The sequence below is a fragment of the Chelonia mydas genome, chromosome 1 (assembly GCF_015237465.2).
Source record: "Chelonia mydas isolate rCheMyd1 chromosome 1, rCheMyd1.pri.v2, whole genome shotgun sequence".
NCBI classification, from domain to species: Eukaryota; Metazoa; Chordata; order Testudines; family Cheloniidae; genus Chelonia; species Chelonia mydas.
This window is the reverse complement of record NC_057849.1, coordinates 285,124,250-285,142,930: the sequence shown is the minus strand read 5'-3', so window position 1 is coordinate 285,142,930 and position 18,681 is coordinate 285,124,250. Positions and strand designations below refer to the sequence as shown.

Genomic DNA, 18,681 nt, shown 5'->3' with positions numbered 1-18,681 from the left:
ACAGAACAGGTTATCATCCAGTGATCTATCCCCTGTTGCCCTTTCCCAGCTTCTGACAAACAGAGGCTAGGGACACCATCCCTGCCCATCCTGGCTAATAGCCATTGATGAATCACAGAATCATAGAATATCAGGGTTGGAAGGGAACTCAGGAGGTCATCTAGTCCAAACCCCTGCTCAAAGCAGGACCAATCCCCAACTAAATCACCCCAGCCAGGGCTTTATCAAGCCTGACCTTAAAAACTTTTAAGGAAGGAGATTCCACCACTTCCCTAGGTAACCCATTCCAGTGCTTCACCACCCTCCTAGTGAAAAAGCTGTTCCTAATATCCAACCTAAACCTCCCTCACTGCAACTTGAGACCATTCCCCCTTGTTCTGTCATCAGCTACCACTGAGAACAGCCTAGATCCATCCTCTTTGGAACCACCTTTCAGGTAGTTGAAAGCAGCTATCAAATCCCCCCTCATTCTTCTCTTCTGCAGACTAAATAATCCCAGTTCCCTCAGCCTCTCCTCACAAGTCATGTGCACCAGTCTCCTAATTATTTTTGTTGCCCTCTGCTGGACTCTTTCCAATTTTTCCACACCCTTCTTGTAGCGTGGGGCCCAAAACTGGACACAGTACTCCAGGTGAGGCCTCCCCAATGCCGAATAGATCATGTCCCTCAATCTGCTGACAATGCTCCTACTTATACAGCCTAAAATGCCATTGGCCTTCTTGGCAACAAGGGCACGCTGTTGACTCATATCCAGCTTCTCATCCACTGTAACCCCTAGGTCCTTTTCCGCAGAACTGCTGCCTAGCCACTCGGTCCCTAGTCTGTAGCGGTGCATGGTATTCTTCCGTCCTAAGTGCAGGACTCTTCACTTGTTCTTGTTGAACCTCATCAGATTTCTTTTGGCCCAATCCTCTAATTTGTCTAATGGACCTATCCTCCATGAATTTATCAAGTTCTTTTTTGAACCCTGTTATAGTCCTGACCTTCACAAAATCTATGGCAAAGAGTTCCCCAGGTTGACTGGGCACTGTGTGAAGAAGTACTTCCTTTTGTTTGCTTAAAACCTGCTGCCTGTTCATTTCATTTGGTGAAATTAAACTACCGTACTGATTTGTTGAATCATCATCAGTGAGACATATAGTCACATAAAACTGCTAGGGAATGTTGTGAGTCAAAATATAATCAGCTTTGTAATTATTTAGGCTTTAAGACTGCCAGTTTAAAAGTACTTGCTTTGTACATACTGAAATCTTTGTTAGGGCTGAACAGCTAGAAGGAGGCAGGGAGACCATTTTGTTTCACACAATGTGTCACTCACTAATGAAAGTACTGTATTGTGTATAGTGATCTTAATATGATCACCCCAGAGGATTATTGAAACAAAGCAGAATTGATACAATAGAACACAAACCAAAATAATTAATTAAAAGCCAAACAGATAACGTTTTAACTAAGGTTTTTTAAACAGTCAGGTACTATGAGTGTCTAATGTGAAACACTAGAGAATTCCACCATCAAGAAGCATAAAAAAATAAAGGATTTGACACCAAATAATCAGGTCAGAATAAAAGTTTTTTTAAATACGGCCACACTCTACATTAAGGTTCCACTTACAAACAGTTTATAAAGAGTTAAAAATTGATAGATGCATGTTACAGACATGAGTAGTACATGTTATATAGATGGTTATAAGCACTTGAATAGAAAGTATTACAGATGGTTATAAGCAATCTTTTGATTGCCTGGACTCTATAAACAATTAACTAATCACTTATCAAAGCATCAATTAATCATCTTTTCACTCTTTATAAACGAGCTTAATATAAAGTGTGGCCTTTTAAGGCTTGATATGTTAGGGAACACGAAGTCATTAAAAGACAAAGCATAGCAAATCACCTGCAGAACTTGGGATATATAATATGGAGTCTTGTATATAATTAAAAACTGTACAACCAATGTTTTTCAAGTGAAGCTGTATAATAAAACAGTTTTGTCCATCTTACAATACTACCTGCAGGATTCTGTTACAAATGGAGATGATTTAGGGATCATCCAGAAGGAATACCAGCCAATAAAGAATTTAAAATATTCAGACCCAAAGTATTACTATTTTTAATTTCTGTACATTAGCACAATGAATGTGATGAGCCCTAAGTGTCAACCAGAGAAATCTAAACCAGATGAGTCCAAAGCCAAAGCAGGAAAATCTCTGTTGATGATAATAGGAATTTTTAATAACTCTGTACGTGATTCTTTCACCCTCACATTCTGTAGTTTATTTCCTCAGGAGTAGTCACGCTGAAATCAGTGGGACTCCTAGTATAGTTAGATGTTACTCAGTGTGAAGATGGGTGGCAGATTCAGTTAACCAGGGCCAGGAGCTCACCCTCAGACCCTTTGCTAATATGCTTCTCAATAAATAATTACTGAATTATAGAAATGAAGGGCTGTAAGGCACCTCAAGAGGTCATCTAGTGTGGGGTAGTCAATACGTGGACCGGGGACCACAGCCGGACCACGAGACACTTTTGAATAGACCATAACATATTTTTATTTACTTATTATCATTATTTTTGTATTATTTTCTCTGGAGTCTAGACCTGGACTATACCCTGACCAAGAAATTTGGACCTTGACAAAAAATAATTGATTACTCCTCATCTAATGCACCCCCCTGAACTGCATAATGAACAGCAAATGGAACAAAAAAATCACTTAATGTAAAAGTAACCATTTGGGCCATCAAAATGACTCTTTATTATACTATTACCCCACAGTAAGCTTCAAAAAGCTGTAAGTCTTCCAGTTTGGGACCTTAATTGGCCTGATTTGGCATTTCTCTTCATTGTGTTTGTTTCAGTTCCAAATGATCTGATTGCTCATTCAGGTAATTAGATATTTAATAAATGGTAACATTTGCAACTACAATTAATATTTGGTTGAAAAATTTTAACCTTCAAAACTGAAGAATGCTTTTAAAAAAATCATGCTCTAGATTAGTAAGACTGCAGAAACTCAGATACAGGGTTGAGTGTATTAGTGCCATAGATATTAGTATCAAACCCAAATGAGGCATGTTGCTGCAGAGTGGAATCTCATAAATACTGAAAAGAAGCAGGCCAAGAATAAAAACCTGATGTAGTTCACAATTCAAGGAGATGGTATCAGATGAGTAACTGCCCCAGTAATATGGTAAATCTATTAGTAACTACAAGTCACACAGACAGTCCCCATGGATTCAAGTCACAAAACCTACATTTACAGGAAGAATATTTGCAGGAGAAGCTTATCAAGAATGAAAATCCTTATAATGAAAACCTGCAGAGTCAGAGAATAAATTACCATAAATGCTTTGTATTTCAATTGTATGGGTAATAATACCGATATGAACTTGATTCCCTCCCCACTCAACTCTTCCCAAATATCCCACATGACATTTGTTCCTCTAAACGAGAATGAATGGGGGTTTTACCCACTCCACACTCACATGTCTCATTTGATTTTTTGTTTGTTTTATTATTTTTACTACTGAAGACTTCATCTTTGAAACAATGGGAATCATTTTGTTTAATTTGTTCTTTTTGTTATAAATCTCAGTAAAGAGACATTTGACATGGAAAGTATGTGTTGAATTTTTTTTCTCATAATCATTTCAGGAATCTTTTAAAAATATTCTTTTGGGACTTATTCCTACGCTTGACAGAATTTTCCAAATACATAATTTAGGTTTCCATTTATAAAATATGTAGAGGATACATTATGTAAAATAATCTCCATGAAGAAAGAGCACTGATCACTCTCAAAGCCTTTAAAATTGTGAAATAATTGCAACTTTGTGATGTACAGTGAAAGATTAATAAAGTTCTCTTTTTTGCTATTCTACTTGCCAAGTATTCAACAACCATATTTGAATTGCAGAATCGATTCTTTGCTTAGTTCTGAAAGCATCAGACCTCTGATCAATCACAGTGGAAACAGTCTATTCAGTTGTCAATGACACCCTTTCTCATATTAAAATATTTTTAAAATCTCTGTAGTAAACATTCATCTTAGGCAGGGGAGAAAAATTCTCATCATTTGCTCATAGGTATGTAAAATTTCAAATTTGGTTATTCACCAAGCAAATGTGTTTGTTTTAAATTTTGGGCTGTGGTCTCATTCTCTCAAGTAAATAAAAAATAAACACTTGCTGAGATTGTCTAAAGGCATCTCTCTGCATTGTTTGGGTTGGGTTCTGAATTATCATCAGGGTTTCCTATCCCAATTCTCTCTACTTTGTGCGTCTGAATCCCACTTGGCCCTGTAAATGTAGTCTGATCCTCAATTTAATGTAAATTATAAAGTCACTGCTACCACCAGAGAAAGATGAAAGAGTGTCAGCACTGAGACTATGTAATGTAATTTATATTAAATTCAAGCAAACATTTTAATATTTAAATAATATGATGGATGTCGTCCATCTGGTTTGAAGTCTAGATCTGATCATGTAAAACAGCTCTAGTCTAGTCCTCCACTAGCGCTGCCTGCTGTTGCTAATGGCTGCTCATTATGATTGCATCCATGAACAGATTTTGTTACTGGTTCCCCAGCAGAGAACAGGGTGATGGGGCTGATAAGTATTTACCTTTGGTCATTTACTATTGTTTTCCTCAAATCCCACAGTGTACATTGCTGCCTGTGGGCTTGCTGTAATTAAGCTAACTTTGGAAAAGCCATGTTCCTTCACAGCCATGCTATAGGATGAGAACAGTATTTCCACTAAGAGCAACATGTACAGAAATACAGGTAGCTAGTTGGTTAAACCTGTGTTACACGGTGGTGTAGTTGTGGTGGATTTGATGGTAGTTCAATGTAATTTTAAAGACAGCCAGTGATATAGGTCACTTTCCTTCTCTTCATTCAGCAGATTTGTGTAAATCAGTGTAGCAGATTGCCAATCTGCACAGCTCCACAGCCGGCCAATTCTTTTCTTTTTTTAAACTATATTACTATGTGGAGTCAACCACTGAATCCACGAGCAGAATGGTTGTTGTAACCTGATAAATCAGGGTATCCACATGTCCAATGGCAGCTTCAAGCTGACTAGTCTTCAGCTTTACCTCTGAAGACACAGCACCATGTACTCCATCTAAGCTTAAGCTTTCGTGAGCTACAGCTCACCTCATCGGATGCATTCAGTCCACGGAATGCATCCGATGAAGTGAGCTGTAGCTCACGAAAGCTTATGCTCAAATAAATTTGTTAGTCTCTAAAGTGCCACAAGTCTTCCTTTTCTTTTTGCAGACACAGACTATCACGGCTGCTACTCTGAAATCCATCTAAGCTGCCATTCCTAAGAATAAGTGTCTAGACACAAAAGATAAGATTTTCTTTAATTCCAACTCCAGCAAAAGACTTTGTAGTTTTTCGGAGCCAAGCAGGAAACCTGACATTTACTTGCCCAGGTAAAAGTATCCTGAATTTTGGCCAACAGGATTCAGACTTCTGCATGAAGATTTAATTTAATGTAGCTTTGCAAGGTTTGCTCACTCATTCAGTTAAGGCAAGTTTTGTTGTTGTTTTTTTGACAGACAAATAACATTGAATCTTTACAGCATTAGCGTCATCACGGTAGGGGTAAGCAAGCAGATTTTATGCCTGGGCTAGTACATTTTTCATGATCATTTTGCAAGTGTTATTTGGTGTCATGCCCTCAGTCTTGTGTTCAGTATTTACTCAGGCTTGTCAATCTGTTTTTGAACAACAGTTGTCTTTAGGCTGCCATCTTTTTACTCCTCCTATCTAACCAAATTTATTTTTGGCATAAGCAAACAATATTTTTATGTCTCCTCTGTTACAACAAACACTCCAGATATAATGACACTTAGATGCCACAATGATAAGTGGCACAGATTTACAATATATTAGATAAGTAGGTATTTGTCTCTCATGTGACTGATGTAATTAATGTAGTTCAAAGCGTTGCTCCATTTTCTTTTTCTGCCATAATGAAAACCAAGTTCTAAAATTCAATTGGAAAATTAAGTCACTAAACTATTTGTCACAAAATGACTAAGGAAATAGGATATTCAGAACTACTAAGAGAAACTGTGGCATATTATGACTCACAAATTGGTATATGTAGTGAAGTGCATATCAACAAATGGGGTAAATGAGAAATCACTGCCTTGATAGCTTGAGAAAAGAGGAGGAAGTTCATATTATAAATAGATTAAGAGATAACCTGAAAATCTGCACAAGTAACCATAAATCACCTAAATGTACAGAAACGAAATATTTAGGTCATGTTAACAAATTTGTATCACTCAGATAATCCCTTTAGTGAGTCACAGCTAGATGCGCATCTTGAATACATTTCTTTCAATTCAAATCCTCTCTTCAGAGGAAAGGAATACTCTGAAAAGGAAATGTACACCTGAAGCAGTTCAGACGAGAAGATATTTCTTAAGTCTCAGGAAAACTTTTGGTTCTGTGACTTCACCCTCAAATTTTATAGGCCTTTCCAAACAATTTCATACTAAAACGTCCGTTCTAAGAGCTCTTTTCCTCCTCCCTGACCTTTAAGTTTGCCCTGTTTTCTATTTCTAGATCCAAATAAAGACACACTCACCCTGTAGCTCTTATCCTACTTCTCTTTTTATGGTAACATGGATATGAGCATTTAATAAAAAAATAGCTGTCAAGAGATTAGAGAAAATTTTACTCATTTCATTACCCTCTGACTAATTAGAGATAAACAGTAAAAAAGCTCATTAGGATACTATCTGTGGACTTATAGCAACACTTTAAGTAGAATAATTACTGTGTCAGTTGATGTGCAAAAAACCTGCAAATACTGAATGGAACTTTCCATGGGCAATACTAAAGAATTGGACTTTGTCCTATTTCTTCTCAGCTAGATTAAAGCCATCCATCATTTCCCGGTGGCATCAACAACCTATAGGTGTAAAATCACAGCTCCATCTAGAATTTGCAGATGAAAAAGACAGGGCTACTGCCCCCTCTTTTATTTGTAATATAGATTTAACCGCTGGGCTCAAGACTCTCCAAATACAAAAGACATTAAAATATAGAAAACACAATTACTAACAAACCACCCTTTTTCACAAACCTGATTGTGTCTTTCACCTTTATTCTTGACACAACCAACTACAAGCCCAATATGATTCCTTATTTCCAAAATAAATGCAGCAAAAATGAGAAACTGTTCAATGAATTTTCAAAACTTCTGCAAACAGGCGTGTGTTCAGAGACCAGTAGATAACTCAGCTATTTTACTTATCCAGCTTAAATCTGGACCTATAGCTGTTGCCCACCCTGAATGCTACTATCCTAAGGGTATGTCTACACTGGCAGAGTTATATCGCCGGCAGTTACAGCGTCACTCAGAGAGCGCTGAAGGGAAACCGCTGTTGTGTGTTCACACTGTTAGCTCCCTGCGCAATTGCGTGTTCCCGCTTGCGGCACTTGTAGCGGTATTTGGAGCGGTGCCCTTTGGCAGCTGACAGAGCATCTCTTCCTCTTCTGCCGCTAAGAGTTGTGGGAAGGGGGAGGAGGTTGTTGGGCATCCTTGGTCCTGTCCCAATGCCCCGTGATGCATTGCTTCGCATCCCAGCAATCCCTGCGCTTCTGTCTGCATTTGGTGCCATCTTTCAACAGTCCGTATACTGCGTGCTCTGCCTCTTCGGTCTGCAGGAAGAGATCCCGCACTGTTGACCAATATGCTGCTCACTTTCACTAACACGTCACAGGTGGCAGTGGAGTTATTCCTTAAACTACAAAGGCAAAAGGAATTCAACACTGATCTCCCCAAGTGTAGTAGCTACGACACGAGATTGCTTGTGGCATTCACGGAGGTGCTGACCTCAGTGGAATGCTGCTCTTGGGCTCGGGAAACAAGCACTGAGTGGTGGGATCACATCATCATGCACATCTGGGATGACGAGCAGTGGCTGCAGAACTTTCAGATGAGGAAAGCCATGTTCATGGGACTGTGTGATGAGCTCGCCCCAGACGTGCGGTGTAAGGACACGAGAATGAGCTGCCGCCTTGCCATGCCGTTGGAGAAGCGCGTGGCAATTGCACTGTGGAAGCTGGCTACTCCAGACTGCTACCAATCGGTTGCTAACCAGTTCGGAGTGGGAAAGTCGACCACTGGACTCGTGTTGACGGAAGAGTGCCGGGCCATTAATCATATCCTGCTTCAAAAGACCGTGACTCTGGGCAACGTACTAACATTGTGGATGGCTTTGCACAAATGGGCTTACCTAACTGCGAAGGGGCGATTGATGGCACGCATATTCCAATTCTGGCACCAGACCACCTTGCCACCCAGTACATTAATCGGAAGGGGTATTTCTCAATGGTTCTCCAGGCACTTGTGGATCACCATGGGCATTTCACAGACATTAATGCCGGCTGGTCCAGAAAGGTGCATGATGCACACATTTTTCGGAATACTGGCCTGTTCAGGAGGCTGCACGCAAGGACTTTCTTCCCGGACCAGAAGATCACCGTAAGGGAAGGTGGAATGCCCATTCTGATCCTGGGAGATGCTGTCTACCCCTTAATGCCGTGGCTTATGAAGCCATACATGGGGAACCTTGACAGCAGCAAGGATCGGTTCAACAACAGGCTGAGCAAGTGCAGAATGACTGTTGTGTGTGCTTTTGGCTGTTTAAAGGCCTGCTGGTGCTGCCTATATGGGAGGCTGGACCTGGCCGATGACAATATTCTTATGCTTATAGCTGCATGCTGCACACTCCATAATATTTGAGAAGGGAAGGGTGAAAGCTTCACTCAGGGCTGGACCACTGAGGCTCTGCACCTGGAGCCTGAATTTGAACAGCCAGAGACCAGGGCAATTAGAGGGGCGCAGCGCAGGCCATAAGAATCAGGGATGCCTTGAGGCAGCAATTTGAAGCTGAAATCCACTAATATTTGTTGCTATGCTCGGGAGTGCAGTGCTTGTAATGCTAGGAAGTGATTGTGATTGGTGCAGACGATGCACTATGAAGGTTTAAGAAAATTGCCTGTTGCTTTGCATGGCTCTGTTTGCTTTCAATTAATGGAATAAAGATTGCTTTCAAACCAAAACAATTATTTTATTAAAAAACAACAGCCAGAGGAGAAAGACAAACAAAAAAACACATCAGCACTGTGGGGGATGGAGGAAGGGAGGGTCCTAAGAGGAGATGGGGTCCTGGGATGGTTAAAGATTTGTTTCAGAGTAGCAGCCTTGTTAGTCTGTATCCGCAAAAAGAAAAGGAGGACTTGTGGCACCTTAGAGACTAACAAATTTATCTGAGCATAAGCTTTTGTGAGCTACAGCTCACTTAGCTCATGAAAGCTTATGCTCAAATAAATTTGTTAGTCTCTAAGGTGCCACAAATCCTCCTTTTTTTAAAGATTTGTGTATGTCCAGGTATCATATGCAACCTTGTCCTTTGGAGTACAGTGCAGCGGGTACTGTACTTCAGCAGGGCTAAATTGCAGAGGGACAGGTGTTGAGTGCAGTGAGTGCTGGGAGTCCACAGGGCTGGACTATGACGGGGCAGGAGAGGAATGCAGCAGGTACAGACTGGAGCCAGGAGGTTGATAAGAATGTGTTGGCTGTGTCTGGAGGGCGGAGGGGAAAAAGTTTTGCAACAGTGGCTGCAGAGGAGGGCAGGTGCGGAGCTGCTTGATTTGCAGTGCTAGTATCGCTTGGAGTGTGTCCGCTTGGTGCTCCATAATGTGTAAGAGCCACTCTGTGGCTTCACTCTGGTGTGCTGCATTCTCCTTTCGGTCTCTCTTCTCGCTGTCCCACCACTCCTTCAGTTCTTGTTTTTCGGCTGTGGAGTGCATCATAACATCATGCAGAAAGTCCTCTTTAGTTCTTCGTGGGCACTTTCTAATTCTGCGCAGACATTCAGCTGGCAATAACGAAGAGGGAGGCTGGGCTCCCAAGGTCATATCTGTGAAGCCAAAATGCAACATTTTACAGAAGCAGTATTGTTTGCAACACACAGACCACTGATTCAGTGATTTAAAACACAGCCACTATTCACATACCTATCACTAACTGGTTGACCCAAGGCAAGCACACATGAGCCACAAGACCCCCAAAATGGTGAGTAACTGCAGGGGCAGGGGAAATCAGTGTTCTAGGACTGTACTGTACACTGGGCACATTGCTCTTGGGGAGAGCCAGCACTGTAGGGGGGACCTTATAATCATTACAGTTTCCACATTTTCCACAGTCTGTGTTCATTATGGAAGACATCTCGCTGCTGAGGGTGAGTAGGGAATCAAGGGAGGGTCTTCTCCAAGCCTGTTGCTTCCATCCTGACCCTTATGCGGCTCGCCTGTGTGCAACAATGGTTCCACATCTAGTGATGGCAGAGTGGCGTGGAAAAGTTACCCTTAATGGGGCAAAAAACAAAGCAGCTCTGCCAAAGAACCTGCAGCAGCGGATTGCTAAGCATCTCCATGAGAGATTCATGGAGATCTCTGAGGCAGATTCCATGAAGTGAGGGAGTCAATCAACACCCTGTTCCGCCGCTCAGACTAGACATGTGGTGGTACGCGTAACATGCAGACACAAGCCTGCTTTCTGCAACCCTCCTGCCCCCAACAACTTGCTTCAGTGATTCCCAAAATCAAAGCCACTTACCAGGGGCCTCCTCTCCTGTTTGTGCTTCACCAAGCTCTGACAGCTTTGACTGGCTAGCCTCCTCTGGAGTAGAGAAGAGCTCCTGGCTGCATGCATCTCTGACCTCCAAGTCATCCTCTGCCTCTGGATCCCCCTCCACATCCTTGTCCAAGATTTCCTCCTCCTGGCTTGGTCCACTCTTGACTGGCACATGAGCCACAGAAGTATTCACAGTGGCCTTCACAGTGAGGTGGGGTCACCACAGAGTATCGTATCCAGCTCTTTGTAGAACTGACAGCTCGTGGGCTCAGCACCAGAGCATCGGTTTTCTTCCTGCGCCTGATGGTAGGCGTTCCGCAGCTCCTTCACTTTGACCCTGCACTGCAGTGTGTCCCGGTCACGTCCCCTTTCTGTCATGCAGTGTGAAATCTGCCATAGGTATCATAATTCCAACGGCTGGAGCGCAGCTGGGACTGGACAGCCCCCTCTCCCCAAATGCTGATGAGGTCCAGTAGCTTGGCATTGCTCCAAGCAGGGAATCACCTGGTGCATGGAGCAGGCATTGGCACCTGGAAAGATATGCTGAGATCACTGCAAGCGTCACCAAGCAAACAGAAAGGGGACTTTCAAAATTCCCAAGGAATTTAAGGGGTGGGGCTCACGGTTGGTCACCTGAGGATAGGGCAGTAGAGTTCAAACCAATGACCAGAATGGCAAGAACAGGCATTGTGGGACACCTCCCAAAGGCCAATCGCAGTGCTGTAATCGACCAGGGTGTCTACAGTGGCACCGCAGTGCTGTAGGCCTGGCGCAGAAAGCTGTATGCCTCTCATCCGGGTGGTATTTTTACAGCGCTGCAACTGCGCAGTTTCGATGCACTAAGTGGCTTGGCAGTGTGTACACCTTGGGAGTTACAGCGCAGAAAGCTGCTTTACTGCGCAGAAACTTGCCAGTGTAGACAAGACCTAAGAATCTAGACTGATAAAGGAACCATGAATAATGGGTAGTCATCATCAGGGCAAATCCCAAAGGGACATTGCCTCCTTGCAGATTTTGCGCCACACAGATCCATCTCTAGCTAGGTCCTTAAGGTGGTCTGGCTGGATGTTCAGTTCATGTCTGTCTCTGATGATCTTATTGCACCACCCAAGTTTTTGGCACCCATATGATCACCAGTGAACAATAGATAGACCAGGTTTATTACTGTTCTTGTTACTCATTATACCCAAATCTAATTATGAGGTCACAAATCTTGCCATCAAACTAGACTGCTTATTTTGAAAGAAATACAAACTCAGTGGAGGAGGAGAACACAGTAGATGTGATACTGCCTATATGGAAGAGTAAAACAAATTAGCCTGGTTAGAAGAAACATCTCGTGGCCAAGGGGCAAATCAAAGAGCTCCTGTGAAGTCATTTGTTTAGGGCCCAGTTGCAAAGGTCCATATTGAACATGTGACATTGTGTGTGACTTACCCAAACTCTTATGCCATGCAAACTGCGAAGAGTTGACTCCATGGAGAATGAAGAGAGACAGAATACATGGTATGTCCGGAGGAAGTGATGGAGATTTCTTGTTAAGCAAGAGGAATGGGAGCTCTGCAATGTGTTGCAAAGGCATGACAAAGGGGAAGTCAACCTGATTTCCTTGGGTCTAAGGTTATTATTCCCTCACAACTCTCAGTCAACATTAAGCAACTTGTATTCAACATTATATGGCACTGGAGCATGAGAAGTGAACTAACAACTACTGGGACTTCCTATGGCTGCTAGTTTGACAAATATAAAGGGAAGGGTAAACACCTTTAAATCCCTCCTGGCCAGAGGAAAAACACTTTCACCTGTAAAGGGTTAAAAAGCTAAGACAACCTCGCTGGCACCTGACCAAAATGACCAATGAGGAGACAAGATACTTTCAAAGCTGGAAGGGGGTGGGGGGAACAAAGGGTTCTCTCTCTGTCTGTGTTGTCTTTTGCCGGAATCAGAGCAGGAATGCAGGTCAGAACTCCTGTAAAGGGTTAATAAGCAATCTAGTTAGATATGCGTTAGATTCTGTTTTGTTTACATGGCTGGTAAAATAAGCTGTGCTGGAGGGAATGTATATTCCTGTTTTTGTGTCTTTTTGTAACTTAAGGTTTTGCCTAGAGGGATTCTCTATGTTTTGAATCTGATTACCTTGTAAGGTATTTACCATCCTGATTTTACAGAGGTGATTCTTTTACTTTTTCTTCAATTAAAATTCTTCTTTTAAGAACCTGATTGCTTTTTCATTGTTCTTAAGATCCAAGGGTTTGGGTCTGTGTTCACCTATACAAATTGGTGAGGATTTTTTATCAAGCCTTCCCCAGGAAAGGAGGTGTAGGCTTTGGGGGGATTTTGGGGGGAAAGACGTTTCCAAGTGGGCTCTTTCCCTGTTATATTTGTTAGACGCTTGGTGGTGGCAGCAATAAGGTCCAGGGACAAAAGGTAAAATAGTTCGTACCTTGGGGAAGTTTTAACCTAAGCTGGTAAAAATAACCTTAGGGGGTTTTTCATGCACATCCCCACATCTGTACCCTAGAGTTCAGAGTGGAGAAGGAACCTTGACAGACAGCACTGTCTGAATAGCCTAATGTGGATTGAAATGGGAGGGATAGAGGGAACTGTGCTTTTGCAGTGAGAGACAGAGAATTTAGAAGCTCCCAGAAGCCTAGCTCCCCAGCTTTCATTTGCTTCTGCAGAGTTAGGAACCCTTTCCTACAGAACTCTGGAGCTCCACAGCGTGGGGGAGGAAGACACTAACTTATAAAGCTCAGGAGCGCCACAAAAGGAGAGTTAGAAGGGACACTGCTACATGATCTCATCGATTTCTCAACATCCAAAGAAATTCCAAAGCAAAACGTTTTTCAAAAACTCTGATTTGTCTAGTTTAATTTGGTGAAGTGGAACTTCAGCTTGGAATTCCCAGGTTCGCTATGTTTTGTGTCCTTAGAAAAAACAGCAATGTGATCCTACGTTTTGTGTTTTCTTTCCCTGAAAGAATTGTGAAAAACACAATTTCCACCCTTCGCTGCAGAGTCACAAAGTTTTTGCCTATATCTCCATTAATTCTAAATATCTATTTAGTTAGCAATGTATCTATATGTCGTGCATCATATACTGTCTGTCTGTCTTGCCTATTTGGATTTTAGCTTTTAGGGGCAGGAACTGTGTCATCTTATGTTTTTGTCTAGCGCAGTGGAGCGTTGATCCAAACTGGGGTTTGTGGGTGCCACAACAATATAAATATTACGGTCCTGGTCCTGTAAAGACTTACACATTTTGTAACAGGATAGCTTGCCTCCCATGTGCCTCTTGTGGCCAGGGGTGCCTCTGCAGCACCCTGCCTCTCTTTACCCTCTTTAGGGCTCCTTAAGAACTCTACAAAGGCATCTGTGTGTGCACACACCCCTCTTTAGGTCTGGATTTATCAACACAGAAGTTCAAAACAAAACTCAAAAATAAAGTTCACAAAATCCAGCTCAGTTCCCTGCCTTCAGCTAGGCTCTCCCAGTCCTATCTGGCTGCAGTCTTCTTCCCCTGGTGCCTCAAACTCCACTGCAGCCTGCAGGAGCCTTCTAACACTCTGCAGCTCCCGCAGTCTCAGCTTTCTCACAGAATCCCACTCCACACTGGTCTCCCTGAGCATCCCCCTCTCCTCTGTAGCTTCCTGCTGTGCTTTATATGGACCAGGTGTCCTCCCATCAGGCCTCTTCAGAGACTCAAAAACAATCTTTGATTGACTGCTGCAGAGTACAAAATGATATGTTACCTCACATCCTGCAATGTGGTAGGAAATTGCAGCAGTATTGATTGTAAAGGGCTTGGCTATGTCTGAGCATCTATGTGATGCCCCACATATGTGACTTGTGGCAAAACCACACCTGACCTCTTACAGGTTGCATCTCATGCTCGACATTTGGAAATGACATCCAAATACAGGAGGTGGCTTCTCCTGCCAAATATGGCCATTTTAAGAAGTTTGTAATATCCTGCTTGATCAAAATAGTCAATGTCTCCTAAAGAAGTAACATGGGCCTGAATTATATTTTGCTGATGACACTAATTCAGTCATTTGAATAGTTGGTATTTATTTGCTAAATAGCCATCTCTAGTTTAACCTTTATACTGAAATTGAAGTGATTAGCATATATCCATTTCTGAGAGTATGTAATTTCCAAAAATAAGGTTTTTTCCACTGAAATACTGCCTGCTGTTTGAATTTATATTTGTTGTAATCAGTCTGCTTTAAAGTTATTTGGATATTTTAAGACACTTTTTAGGATGTTTCTTAGAAACAATAATATTAATGGAAGCTACACATAAGTACCCAAAGGTATCTTGCAGAGGTTGCAAAAAAACTTGCATTATGAATCCCTGTGTCCCCATAATTAGAACTTTCTGAATGTTTTGCCTTTTGGGATGAAACTTTAAAGAATCACAGACATGTAGGGCTGAAAGGGGCCTCAGCAGGTCACCTAGTCCATTCTTCTGCACTGAGGCAGGATTAAGTACTCTCTAGACCACCCTAAACAGCCCAAAGGGGAATATTCATGGAATATTTGAGTCGAAATATTCAGCTACTTTTTAATTTAATATGTACCTTTTCCACTGGAAAAAAAAAGATTTTTGTTTGTTTGCTGACAAATAACTCAAAGCAACTGAAGTTTAAAAGTTTATGTCTGGATGGTCTGTAGTGAGGAACAATCAATGTGTATGTTTGAAAAACGAGAAGACCACAAATTACTAGAAATTACTTTTAAAAATGTTGGGGGGTGGGATTACGTGTAATTGGATCTCTTGCTACGTTTTAAGTCGCTAGATGTTTTGTGGCACCATGAAGTTCCAGACAATTCTGTCACTCCACAGTGCAGTTGTTACTGCAAGTCTAAAATAGAAAGGAGGAATCCCTTTTACATAATTCTTTTCTTGGCCTCTGAAAGAATGAGGGGCAATCCACCACCACCACCTCCTCCTACTAGCTGGAAAATGGCTGCCCAGTCTGTTTACATCCTGGAGTCATCTTCGGGGACAGATTATGATGAACAGTGTTGAAGTCATATTTCATAGCAAGCAAAACTGTCCCACTTCCCATACTAAAGCAGGTTCTTCCTGTATCATGTATGGAAATATGAGGAATTGGTGCCTTTTCCCACCTATAACCTGAAGCCACCATCTGTATATATTTCTGACATCTCTAGATAAATAAAAATCAAAATTTTCTTTTTTACCCTTTTTGGTATTAAACTTCCTTTAGGATAAATATGAAATAAAAGAATTACAGTTAGCTGAAGTTTAGTTAGTTTGGTGGAAATATATCTGTGTTGTACAGAAACGCCCTGACTAGCAAAGAAAAGAAAGGCCTCAAAATCAACAAGTTATAAGGCCAGAAGGAATTAAGTAAGGAGGATGTCTGGTTCAAAGAATAACTAATGAGATATGGGAAAGTTTCTAAAAACAAGGCCTCTGACTGATGGGGTGACTGCAGATGGTTTTACATAAGACAGAAAGAATCTGTCTTAAAATGAGCCAACATGGCCCTTCCCATCCCACACACCAAGATTAAAGCTTATATGAACCCAGATGTAGTGGAAAAACCATTGGGCAGCAAGAAGAAGGGGAGGAAAGGTGGTTGTAAACCTTATCTGGATTAAGACTGGAAATAAGGGTGAACTGTCTCAAATCTGTTTTTTAGCTGAAGTCAGTAATTGGCAATGACATCATCTGATTGCTAACGGGTATAAAAAAGTAAACTCTTGTTCATGCCTGCCTGACCACATTGGAGTCAACCAACATGGGTCTATGCACCCTGGTGTTAGCCTGTTTGTAAGCATCTTGATCAAATGTTTATAAATGTTTTGTTACTGTTTGGATGTAGTAAATTACTTATTATTTGGGCCTTCTAGGCATGATTAGAACAATTGCATAAGTACCATTTGGCCTTTGGATTTAATAAAGAAATTTATGGTTAAATTAGTGTTTGGTGGTTTCCCATATTAATAATTTCAAATATTAATAATTCCAACACTTCCCATAAACTAATCATTTTTGTAACCCTTAATATACACCCAGATATTACTTTTCTTTGAACCATTCTCTTTTCTTCTATACTTCACCACAGCAGCTCTCTCTTTCTGCTTATGCAACATCTGCTTTATTTCAGAGTTCCCCATCACTCCCTTCTTCCTCAGTATCCTCCTGTCATATCCTCATTTTCTCTATTTTTCACTCTTTCATTCTCTGCTCTTTTTTCTTTCCTCTTCCACACTCATATCTCTCCTCCATACTTCCTCACAAAGTTTCACCTCCTTCTTTCATTTTGCCCATAATGACTCATCTCCTTTTTCATCCTTCCAATGACATCTCTCCCCTGCTAACTAGAAATAGCCCCAAAGTTGGAATTTGCGTGTGGCAAGGGGCCCCAGCAGATGACTAGGGTGCCAAGTATTCTTGAAGATTACACTCTTCTCCCCACATGCTACACCTCCCTTTCCCTTGCATCCCTGTAACTCTGCCCTTAATTCTGAAGAGCAACTATACAAATTGATATGCCTCTAAGCACCAAATATGCATAAACAGGAAGCCAATCTGGCCTGAAAAGAAACACTTGCAGTTAGGCATGTAGAACCTGCATTTTGCACGCAAACTGGGTAACTGAGAACGCAAAGGTAGGTTTTGTACACATTTTTACAAGTACAAGTCAGCTGACAGTTTCTGAAAATCTACCCTATCATGTCTGACAAGTGCACTCTATTCCTGCTTTTGTATTGGACTGGGACTCAGGAGATCGCTATTCCTGGTTCTGCCTCAGACTTCCTGTGTGAATTTGAGCTAATTGCTTAATCTCTGTGTGCCTCTTTTCCTTCTCCATAAAACACGGAGCAAACTTCCCTAACATGCATTGATGGTGAGGATAAATTCATTAAATGTTTACGGGTCACTTTTATGTCACTGGAGTGACAGGTTCAGACCAGAACCCAGAAAGATGCATGTATAACAACATCAGTATGCCAACTCTGGGCCCCTATTATTTAAAGCTCAGATGGGCCACCTTCACCCAAGCCCAACATTTACCAGATCAATAAAACGATATTCTAAACAACTTTCTCCTCTTAGGTACTTTCTGGCTCCTACTACCATAATATCCGAGCAGTCACAGACTTTACTGTATTTATCCTCACAACAGCCATATGAGGTAGGAGAGTGCTATTTTACAGAAAGGAAATTGAGGCAGAGAGAGGCTAAACGACCATCCAGGAAGTTTATGGTGGCACAAGGCCTTGAACCCATATCTCTGAAGTCCTAGACAAGTACTCTTATCTCTGGACCATCCTTCCTCAATTTGAAACCAACTTTGCAATCCATATGAAAGCATGCAATTCTGCATTCCATTTTGAACTAGTGTCCTCAAATGATCTCTGCACTTATTATGTATATTAATGTAAATACTTTTTCTTATCTACTGGAGCATATCAGCCACCTGTCATCTGCTTTGAAATACTGTGTGTCTGAGAAGGGAGGTATTTCACTTCTTGCTCGCTGTCAAACTTTCACCAAGCTTGGGTAGTGTATAACTGCAAATTAAAATGTCCTGAATTATTAATGTGAAGCAGTTTGCAATTCTTAAGTATATCATTGGCCAAGAAATTTGTTGTCTGAACTTGTGAAGTATGGTCAGGTTAGAGCGGGAAACAAAACAATTTTTCCCTCCTCCCTTACTTTTCATAACATAATCGAAGTGTTCTTGTGAACAAAAAGACAATGCTTGCAAACTACTAGTACTCATTAAATACAATAAATCTGCTTCTTTTGTTCTTCACATGTGCAGTGCTGGAAATCCTAAACAGCAATTACAGCAGGAACATTTTCTTAAGAAAAAATTATTTCTTTCCTTCTCCTTCAGCTGTCAAAAAGCAAAGATTGCGGGTTTCAAAGCTTCCTTAAAACAATTCTTTCAAGCAAACAGCATTTTAAGCGCAAATGGAAGGGAGAAGGAAGAAAGAAAAATCCAGGACAGTAATCATGTAATT

At 41.4% G+C, this 18,681-nt stretch overlaps 1 protein-coding gene across 13 annotated transcripts in view; it reads right to left on the bottom strand.

Moving 5' to 3' along the window:
- Positions 1-18,681, bottom strand: part of GRIP1 (glutamate receptor interacting protein 1) — a 546,608-nt gene that overhangs the window by 209,868 nt on the left and 318,059 nt on the right. The window lies entirely within an intron of this gene.